The sequence below is a fragment of the Salvia miltiorrhiza genome, chromosome 5, assembly GCF_028751815.1.
Source record: "Salvia miltiorrhiza cultivar Shanhuang (shh) chromosome 5, IMPLAD_Smil_shh, whole genome shotgun sequence".
In the NCBI taxonomy this organism is placed as follows: Eukaryota; Viridiplantae; Streptophyta; class Magnoliopsida; order Lamiales; family Lamiaceae; genus Salvia; species Salvia miltiorrhiza.
Window position 1 is genome coordinate 46,697,710 of NC_080391.1, and position 10,574 is coordinate 46,708,283.

Here is a 10,574-nt window from a genome sequence, read left to right on the forward strand (position 1 = left end):
ACGAGACTTAGCTTTTGTTTAAATCCGATAGCCTGGATTAACAATAGAAATTCCCTGATTGTATCTCAGAATAATAGTTCATGCATACGAGATTCATGCATAGTTTAATTACGCATTCTCATTTAATTGAGAATTTTCCCTCGATTTAAAGTCTTACGTTATTTTCTCGGATTAAAGGTCGAGCGCAAGAATAAGAGCTCGTCAAGGAGTCACTAATCTGTAGCAAAGCTTTGCTATCAGGTGGGCATTACTTTCATATATATCAAATGAGTTTAATGTTATGTTTGAACAGTTATTTCATAGCAAAATCTTTGAACTGAAAATTATTTCAACTGTTGTCTTGCCATAAATGTTTCAATGTTTGGTATGATATCTATCTGATGTGGCTTTGCCAGTTATTATGAAATCGAATTCGGGTCCTGAGCAGTTGATAGCTATCCTGCCAGGGCTAGTGTACACCAGTGACCGTGAGTCATCTAGCGGGTTGGCCGGTCAAGTGTCCGTGAGAGGTGGCCACCTCTCCGGCACACAGTTCCAGATATGATAGATTACAAGAGAACTTAGTCTGCAGACGAACTTTAAGAATCACAAATGAATTTAGTAAGCTTGGGCCTTTTTAGCGAAAAACTCCCTTGCTGTACTGTTTATGATGGCATGACAATTTACAACTTTACGAAGCATGTTATATTTCATAGTAGGCATATGTGCCCACTGAGTACTTTTGTACTCAGCCCTGCATATATTTCTAAATGTGCAGGTTGAGCAGCTGCCGATGGTGATGAAGTGACGAGCGGGACTCTTTTGTCTTATTATGTATTAATGAACTCTAGGGTTACATGTCTTCATACATGTAATCAGAACCTTATTCCGCTGCGTACTCAGAAGTTTTATGTTATTTTGGATAAGTCGGAGTTATCCGAACTTACTAGTTATTTGAGTCTATACGACTAAAACTCCGTTATATTATAAATATCCCTGTTGTTAACAATGATACTGCGATCCTTTCTTGTTTGATTATTCCCCTTTCTACCCCGCTTCTAATCTCCCTCCATTAGTCACGGTTTCCCCGGCTTAATTATCCTTAACTCTGTCCGGTCGTGACAGAGTGGTATCAGAGCAGTTCATTTGCTCTGAACCCTAGAGTTAGCCCATTTTTCTAGTATGATCACTAGTATATATGAGTCAGTCAGCCAAAGCTCATCACTTCATCACATCGTCATGCTCAGCAAGAAAGAAGGTGGTAATGATTTTAAAACATTGAGAAGTTCACGTTTTATATGAATGTACTGATGCTTACATTCAAGTTTTATGCTTTATTGATTGATTAGATATCTCAATGAACTTAGATGCGTTAAGAATGCATGATCACTGTTACGAGAAGAACAATAGAAGCTAGAAACTCAGTTATATTTCACTATAGCCATGGTGAAGAGCTAAGAAAGAAAAAGAGAATCCCATGAAAGCAGTGCAAGCGGAGTGCCACGCACGAATCACTGAAGCAGGCATAGTTCTTCATTCAGGTTGTTCACGAATGACAGAACACCGAATCGACTATTGCCTTATTTGATGATAGATCACGTGAGTCATTGCTCGTAGCGACGAGTGTGACTTATGTAATCAGCTAGCTATCGCATAATGAGCTAAGACTCATTACTAACTCTCGATTATCACCAGTTATGGCATGAAGAGAACCTTCATGATTTATGTTTGAACTTTAGAGTCGGACTCATATGTAGTTATAACACTTTGTGTATGATGTTATAGCATCGCGATTAGAACTGCCAGCTTACAGTTTCAGATATTCAGAACCTTTATGATTACAATTACCTATTATATTACACGTGAGCATGATTTAGAATCCCTATTGATTACGATCACCTGCTACAAATCGAAAGGAGGATAGGTGCCATGGGTAACTAGAAGTTACCAACCATTATGATTGACTAGAAAAATCTATACAAGTGCGTAAGACGGGAGGAGTTCCTGAAGATGGTTTGGAGTTTAACAAGAGCTAGAAATATCGACAATGGTTCGATGTTAAAGTTAAGAGATTGAGATTATGATGAGAGACTAAGCAGGTTAAGTATGCATACCTTAGTCGATCAGAGACATTCCCCAGTTAGAACATTTTAGACCAAACATTCAGTTTAGTAGCCAGAATGCAAGCATTGACTAAGGTCATTCCATGACTTAGAATTACACATGGGGACACATACCCTATAAAGGTACTCAGATGAGCAAAAGCTATTTCCTTATTGAATGCGTGATGATTCAGAAGGTCTTTTGCAATAACACGGAAGAGTGCTTCAAATTATATGGTTGCATTTCAAGAGCTATGTGAAGGAACACTAAGTACTAGAAGTACTACAGTAAGATCATATAGAGGAACATTGTTGAGTAAGGTCGAGCCTACCTTATTTCACCTATAGAAGATGTTTAAGGATTGCATTAAACTAGGAGGCAGACTCCAAGTTTGAGAAGCTCTAGAATATTCTCAAGGACATGTTCAAGATATTAAGAAGAAAGTAGTGATTTTAGACCAAATATACCTTTTGCAGCCAAGGAACAAGAATTGCCAAGTTCGGAAAAGTATTTCCGAATGACTGAGAAGTAGATGTGTCGGACCTGGCCAGTCCACATGGCCAAAATCTCAGTAGTCGTCATATATGGGTCTTTAAACCTATATATTTTAAACCTTCATCTGAAAAGCCAAACGGGTTCAGACTATTAGGTCATTTCGTTTCGACCTTTCAGTCAATTCATTTCTACCCTATGGTTATTCATTTTCAATTGTTTGGCAAATTATTGAAACACTTTGCCTAATTGCCATTTGTTATTTGAATCATTGCGATCTACTAGTTGTTGGTAGATTCTCTGTGACCCAAGGACAAACAGATACTTATCTGATTAAATCAGTCAAACACATATGCTTCAACCCAAGGGTCAAGCACGTAATGCATACAGACAATCTCTTGTGCATTTAGTAGGACCTTATTTGTGTATTTCAAAAACGATGATCATTTCGATGCTTTTGTATGCCCCTATGTTGGCTTAGTTATTTTGACTAGTATTAGTACGGAAACGCTGGTTAATAGGGCATTATGGAACTGAGATCTTTCATGATGAATTTGCAAGATAGCCAGTTCATCATGTATAATGCTTGAATAGATCACCATATTTAGATTCAAATGTTGATGAAATAGTCCTCATTGATACTAATTTCCCATGTTTATGTAGCGACCCTATCAGTCTTTCGCGGCAAGTCGAACCGCTATGTTTTATTTATATGTTCGCTTAAGTTTTAGCAGGAGCAGAACTCGATGAGTTAAGGAGTAACTATAGAAACGATAGTATGTCCTTATTGCATTTTAATGCGCTGATAACTTGTGTTTTTACTCATTAGAATGCCACCAAGACGAGGGCGTCCGAGAGGAGGGGGAAGGATTCCCCGTAATGAAAGAAGAGACCCAGAAACAGGGCCAGAACCAGAAACCGAAATAGTTCAACCACCTGTTCAGCCAAAACGATAGATTGAAGAATTATTCTTGCGACAGAACCCACCTACCTTCAACGGGACAGGAGACCCGACAGAAGCTGAAACTTGGGTTCGCGCTATTGAACGCATTTTCAACTTCCTGCGTTGCACCGACCAAGAACGTCTGACTTGTATGTCCTTTCAGTTGACTGGGTCAGCTGATTTCTGGTGGGAAGCAAGGATGAAAACGATGACAGCAGAGCAGTTAGAAAACCTGACTTGGGAACAATTCAAAGCCGGTATATATGATAAGTATATACCCAAGAGCTACCGCAAGAAAAAAAAAGAGGCTGAATTTTACAATCTGAAACAAGGAAAGATGTCGGTAACTCAATACGACAGGATGTTCTGCGATATGTCTAGATATGCGCCGGAACAAGTTGACACAGATGAGAAGATGGCTGAAAAGTTTTGTGCCGGTCTGAGGCACGAGATTAGGATGGCTTTGGCAAGCCACGGAGGATTGTCTTACACTGAGTCGCTCAGCCGAGCGTTAGACATTGAGGCAGCCATGCCAGGAGAAAGACTTGCAATTATACCTGCGCCAGCACCTCCACATGATCAAAATCATAATCAGAATTTCAAAGGAAAGAGGAGATGGGACAACAGTAACCCGAACCAAGGCGAGAAGAGGCCATGGCAGGGACGGGTCTTCCAGTCACAAGGTTATGGAAGCCAGGGCGCACCGAAACAGATGGGAAATAACCAACAAAGAGCCCCACATTGTCCCAAATGTAACAAAAGTCATATGGGAATTTGTAAGGCCGGCAGTGATAGTTGCTATATCTGCAACCAGAAGGGGCACTATGCAAATCGGTGCCCGAATAAGCAACATGGAACGAGTTTAAGGCCAAACCCACCTATCCAGGCTCCGCATCTGCGAGCAATCCAAGCTTTGCCCCAACCATACCCAAGGCAGCAACCACAGTAACAGCAGCGACAACAGAAACAACATGAAAAGCCTCGTCATGCTAGAGCCTATGCTATGAGGCAGAAGCAGCCCGAGAACAACCAGGGAAACTTGGCAGGTATGGGCATGCTACTCAATACTCCTGTTGTAGTTCTATTTGATACGGGCGCATCGCATACTTTCATTTCAAGTACATGTGTCGACACATTAAAATTTAAAATGGAAAGAGCTGAACATGAGTTGAGTATATCATCACCTATAGGAGGGATGACGACAGTAGATCATGTGTGCTTGAACCTAGAACTGAATATAGGGTCACTCAAGATTGTAGTGAAAAACTCGTATGTTATACCGATGGGAGATGTGGACATAATCCTAGGAATGGACTGGCTAGCCGAGAACTATGCCAGCATCATTTGTAACGAAAGACGGATATCGTTTCGACCCCCAGGAAGGGAGCCGTCACATTTCCACAGAATTAGTATGGGAAGAAGAAAAATGATCATCTCCGCCCTGCAAGCAACGAAAATGATGAAGAAGGGATAACCAGCTTACCTCGTATACTTGCACGGAGAATTGGGTACTGAAAAGAGTATAGAAGATGTAGAAATTGTACGGGACTTTTCAGATGTATTTCCAGAGATTCTGCCAGGACCACCACCGGACAGACCAATTGAGTTTACCATTGATTTGGAGCCCGGGGCAGCTCCCATTTCGAAGGCACCATACCGAATGGCTCCTAAAGCGTTGGAAGAACTCAAGATACAACTGCAAGAACTTTTAGAACTTGGATTCATTAGGCCAAGTGTATCACCTTGGGGTGCACCCGTACTTTTTGTGAAGAAAAAGGATGGCACATTGCGAATGTGTATAGACTATAGAGAACTGAACAAAGTGACACTGAAGAACAAATATCCTTTACCAAGGATAGATGACCTCTTCGACCAGCTCAAGGGAGCAAGCGTGTTCTCGAAGATTGATTTGCGATCTGGTTATCACCAGCTGAAGATTCGACCAGAAGACGTACCTAAGACGGCATTTCGAACTAGGTATGGCCACTACGAATTTGTAGTTGTGCCATTCGGGCTAACCAATGCGCCAGCTGTGTTCATGGACCTCATGAATCGAGTGTTTCATCCGTACTTAGACAAATTTGTCTTGGTGTTTATAGATGACATCCTGATCTACTCGAAGAACGAGAAAGACCATGAGGAACATCTGAGAATTGTCCTAGAAACGTTGAGGACGGAGCGCCTTTATGCCAAATTCAGCAAGTGTGAGTTTTGGCTCAGCGAAGTCACGTTTTTAGGACATATTGTATCATCAGAAGGGATTAAAGTGGACCCTGAAAAAGTGCAAGCAGTGCGCGAATGGAAATCGCCTACTAACCCTAATGAGATAAGAAGTTTCTTAGGATTGGCAGGTTACTATCGGAGGTTTATGGAAGGATTTTCCAAAATTGCAAGGCCAATGACGCAACTATTCAGGAAGGGAATAAAATTTTCTTGGACAGAGGAGTGCGAGAAGAGCTTCCAAGGACTCAAGGAAAAGTTTACTACGGCACCAGTGTTAGCCGTCCCAACAGCTGACAAGGAATATGTGATCTACACGGACGCGTCCAAAAATGGACTCGGTTGTGTACTAATGCAAGAAGGAAAAGTGATAGCATACGCGTCACGACAGCTTAGGCCACATGAACTAAATTACCCGACTCATGATCTGGAATTAGCTGCAGTGGTGCACGCACTAAAGATTTGGAGACACCACCTATATGGAGTTAGGTGCGAGATATACACAGACCACAAAAGCCTGAAATATTTTTTCGAGCAAAAGGACCTTAATATGAGACAAAGGAGATGGCTCGAACTAGTGAAAGATTATGACTGTGGTATTAACTACCACCCAGGCAAGGCCAACGTAGTGGCTGATGCATTGAGTCGTAAAACTCAATCTAAATTGGGAACTCTCATCACTCGAGAGACGGTGCTCATAAGGAAATTTAGCAAAATGAGCATAGAAGTGGTTAAACCACCAGGGACGATAGCAAGCGTTGTGGCAACGGTACCTAACTTGAGGAAGACGATCGTAGAAGCACAAAGAAAAGACGGGAAGATGGAAAAACTACGGGAAACAGTAAGGAAAGGAGGCGTCAAGAATTATCAAGAAGCATCAGATAATGCTATCCTCTTTGAGGGAAGGATATGCATCCCCCACGATGATGAGCTTAAGGATAAAATCATGAGTGAGGCTCACGATACCCTTATACTGCCCACCCAGGGAGTACTAAGATGTATCAGGACCTAAAGAAACACTTTTAGTGGGAAGGCATGAAGAGAGACATAGCGTCATTTGTGGAGAAATGCCTGGCATGCCAACAGGTGAAGGCCTTACACCAAAGGCCATATGGAAAACTACAATCGTTGGAAATTCCAGAATGGAAGTGGGAGCACATCGCAATGGATTTTGTGACCAGTTTGCCCAAAACAAAGAGAGGAAACACTGCCAATTGGGTAATAGTGGATCGACTCACAAAATGTGCTCATTTTATACCAATACCGATCACACATGGGTCAGACAAGTTAGCTAAGTTGTATGTTCGAGAGATTGTACGCTTACACGGTGTACCCGTGTCAATCACTTCAGACCGAGACTCAAAATTCACATCTAGATTTTGGACAAACTTACAGAAAGAGTTAGGCACGAGGTTAAATTTCAGCACCGCCTTCCACCCGCAGACAGATGGGCAGTCTGAAAGGACAATTCAGACCCTCGAAGATATGTTGAGAACAGTGGTGTTAGACAGGGGCGGAAGTTGGGAAGCAGTGCTGCCGTTGATTGAATTTGCCTATAATAACAGTTACCAGGCGACTATCGATATGGCACCATATGAGGCATTGTATGGAAGAAAATGTAGATCACCACTTTATTGGGATGAAGTGGGTGAAAGGAAAATTTTAGGACCGGATGCGGTCAGTGAGATGATTGAGATAGTTCGCCAGATCCGAGGTCGAATAAAGGAGACGCAAGATAGACAGAAATCTTACGCTGATGCACGCCGAACTGAATTACAGTTTGAATTAGGAGACAAGGTATTCCTGAAAGTATCTCCCTCCAAGGGGATAATTAGGTTTGGTGTCAAGGGAAAGCTCAAACCTCGGTTTGTAGGACCTTATGAGATTTTGGAGAGAATTGGCCCAGTAGCCTATAGGTTGGCATTACCACCAAGTTTTGGAAACGTTCACAATGTTTTCCACGTATCACAACTCAGAAAATACGTTTTCGATCCAAAGCACGTAATCCACCAAGAAGAGATGATCATTTGCCCAGACTTGAGCTATGAAGAGAGACCAGAGGTCATTCTAGATCGAAAAGTACAGCAACTAAGGAATAAGGCAATCACATCAGTGAAAGTTTTATGGAGACACCACGGACAAGAGGAAGCCACGTGGGAGCTTGAAGACAAAATGAAGGAGAAATATCCCGAACTGTTTTAGAAGAAATATGCAAATTTCGGGACGAAATTTTTGTTAAGAGGGGTAGTATGTAGTGACCCGCTCTTTTATATATTTTAAATCCAGTAATGAGTGTTTATTTTGTTCATCAGTGAATGAAAACGGTTATTATCCTGATATGAATTCAGCTTATGATCCTGAATTTATATTGTTAAAGCAGGCAATGATATTATTTCAGAGTTATAACTGACTTAGCAAAGTCACGTTATTTATTTAAGCGAGATGGAATATGATTTTATTTTTACTCAGGTCGTGAATTATTTCCGACTCAAGAAGTTAATTAAATCTGCGGATTTAATTTAAATATCAGAACAACGAACAAATTAAATCTACGGATTTAATTTAGATTCATTTTATAACTTATCGATTTTAGGGATATATCACATGTCGAAATCGAGATTTATGTAAATACAGTATCAAGCAGAATCGAAGCCAGTATTTTATTACAGTTACAGAATCACGGAGATAGAGAAAATACATCAATAATTCTCCTCTACATTTTTTTTTTTTCTTTTTCTTCTCTTTTTCTTTCCACTACATCTTGTCAAACACTACATTTTGTCAAGCATTACAATTTGTCGACCCACTACAACAACTTCTCCACCACCCTCAAGTATAGCCACTATCTCCAATCCTTTAACAATTCAGCAGTAACCTTCCTCCATTCACCTCCATTCTACACTAAGAAATGCGCCGAAGAGTAAAGAGAAACTCCATCCAGTGTCCTGCCAACTTCAAGGTAAGCTTTGGCTTAAACTTCTCCATCTTCTTCCATGATTTTACCTGCATTCATTAAGCAACAACAAATACTACCATTTTCAGTTTCAAGCATTTGTTACTCCAGTTAACAATGGAAGAAGTAAAATAAACCATCAGTTCATTTCCCTGCCAAAACTTCAAGAAGTTCCAGTTCATTTAACACCACAGCAGCCAACCAACATCAATTACAAGGTATATACTAAGCTCAACTTATTCGATCCATTTCGCATCAACCATCAAGCATGATCAGTTTCGAATTACAGAGGGATATAGTAAATCACATATGCATAATCATGTTCCACCAATATATCTGACAGTCCACGTTATGTATAGAAAGACTTGTGCTTTTCATCCTACTGCACTCTAGAACAACAAAAGCTTGAGAACCTCTGCCTTTAACAAAATAGAAACTAGAACAGAAGGATTTAGGACTTAGCTTTAAGATATAGTGCCGGCTGCCTGTTCGGACGAGCCCAAAGCAACGACGAACCTCTGCTGCCGTGATGGAGTTCGAAAACGAAGACGACGAACTCTCGTTGTCTCCTCTGTTTCAGTGTATAACAGCAACAACGGCAGATGAGACCGGTGGCCGACGACGTCTGACTCATCGGAAAAGGAGTGGCCGACTACCCTGCTTTGAATCGGAAAGATGGACGGCGATTGTAAATCGCCGGATTTACAGACGCAACGGCGTCGAACCAGGGCGGTGACCCGGGATTTCAGAAGCGGCGCCTACGGTCGCCTCGACCTCGCTGGATTCAAGAGCAGCGGCGAACCCGGGGCCGCAGATTCAGTTTTAAAAGAGGGGGGGCACGAACGGCGTTGTCCTCGCCAATTTTTAGGGGAACCTCTGAGTCGCGGCGGCACTGGAGAACTCAGCGGTGTCCGCACCGGGAGCTCACGGTAGAGACGAAGATAGAAACGGCCACGACCGGCGCCGATTGTTTCGCCGGATTCCAGATGGAGGTGCGACAGCGGCGATTTGAGAAAGGAAGGAATTAGGGCTCGGTTTCTAATTTCGATTGGGCATGCTTGAGTCTGATTTGAGTAGAGAGAAGGCAGAGATGGACGTGAGGGAGGAGGTTCGACCGCCGTTCGCCGGGAATTGCAGCGGCGACAGCGGCGATTGCGATGTCAGGAAGGAACTAGGGCACGCCCTCTCACCTCGGATGAACTGCCAGCAAGAGAGAAGATACGGAGAGAGAGACGGGTGCGGTCGCGCCGGACCTAAACTCGGCGATAGCCGACGCCGGCCGGAGACGGAGGCGGCAGAATTCGAGAGGGAGGAGAGAGGCGTGTTCTGATTTTTTTTGAAGAGAGGGAGAGTATCGGCTCCAACAGAGAGAGAAGAAGAATTGGGCCTCTAATTTCTTTTGGGCCGAATTTTGAGCTTGGGCTTTGTTTAATTTGGTTTGGGCCATTGCATTTAATTACTTTGGGCTTGATCTATTTAATTGGTTTGGGCTTCCCTTATAATTCGAATTGGGCTGCTCCTTATTTTCTTGATGGGCCGATATTTAGGCTGAGTTTATTAAAGAATGGGCTGAATTTATTCCTTTTAAGTGAACTGGATCCATGGGCTCCTCCCTATTCATTTTTAATTGGGCTTTCTTGATTTTAAATTATGAATTGGGCCTCTAATTTATTTATATGGGCCGATTTTAATTACTGATTGGGCCTCCGATTTTATTTATATGGGTCGATTTTATTTACTGATTGGGCCTCTGAATTTATTTATTTTACTCGGATGGGCTTTTATTACATTATTTCATTGGGCTGAATTTATTTAAATTGAAGCCCATCTATTTTATTGGGCTGTTATATTATCTTCGTTGGGCCTCGTTTGATTTATTTAATT

General features: G+C 41.9%; 1 long non-coding RNA gene across 1 annotated transcript; it reads left to right on the plus strand.

Annotated features, from left to right (window-relative positions):
• The first annotated feature begins 8,486 nt into the window (after positions 1–8,486).
• On the plus strand, positions 8,487–10,274 carry LOC131024587 (uncharacterized). The gene is made up of 2 exons (XR_009101939.1): positions 8,487–8,696; positions 8,780–10,274. It is a non-coding gene; the product is annotated as an uncharacterized LOC131024587 (long non-coding RNA).
• The last annotated feature ends 300 nt before the right edge of the window (positions 10,275–10,574 follow it).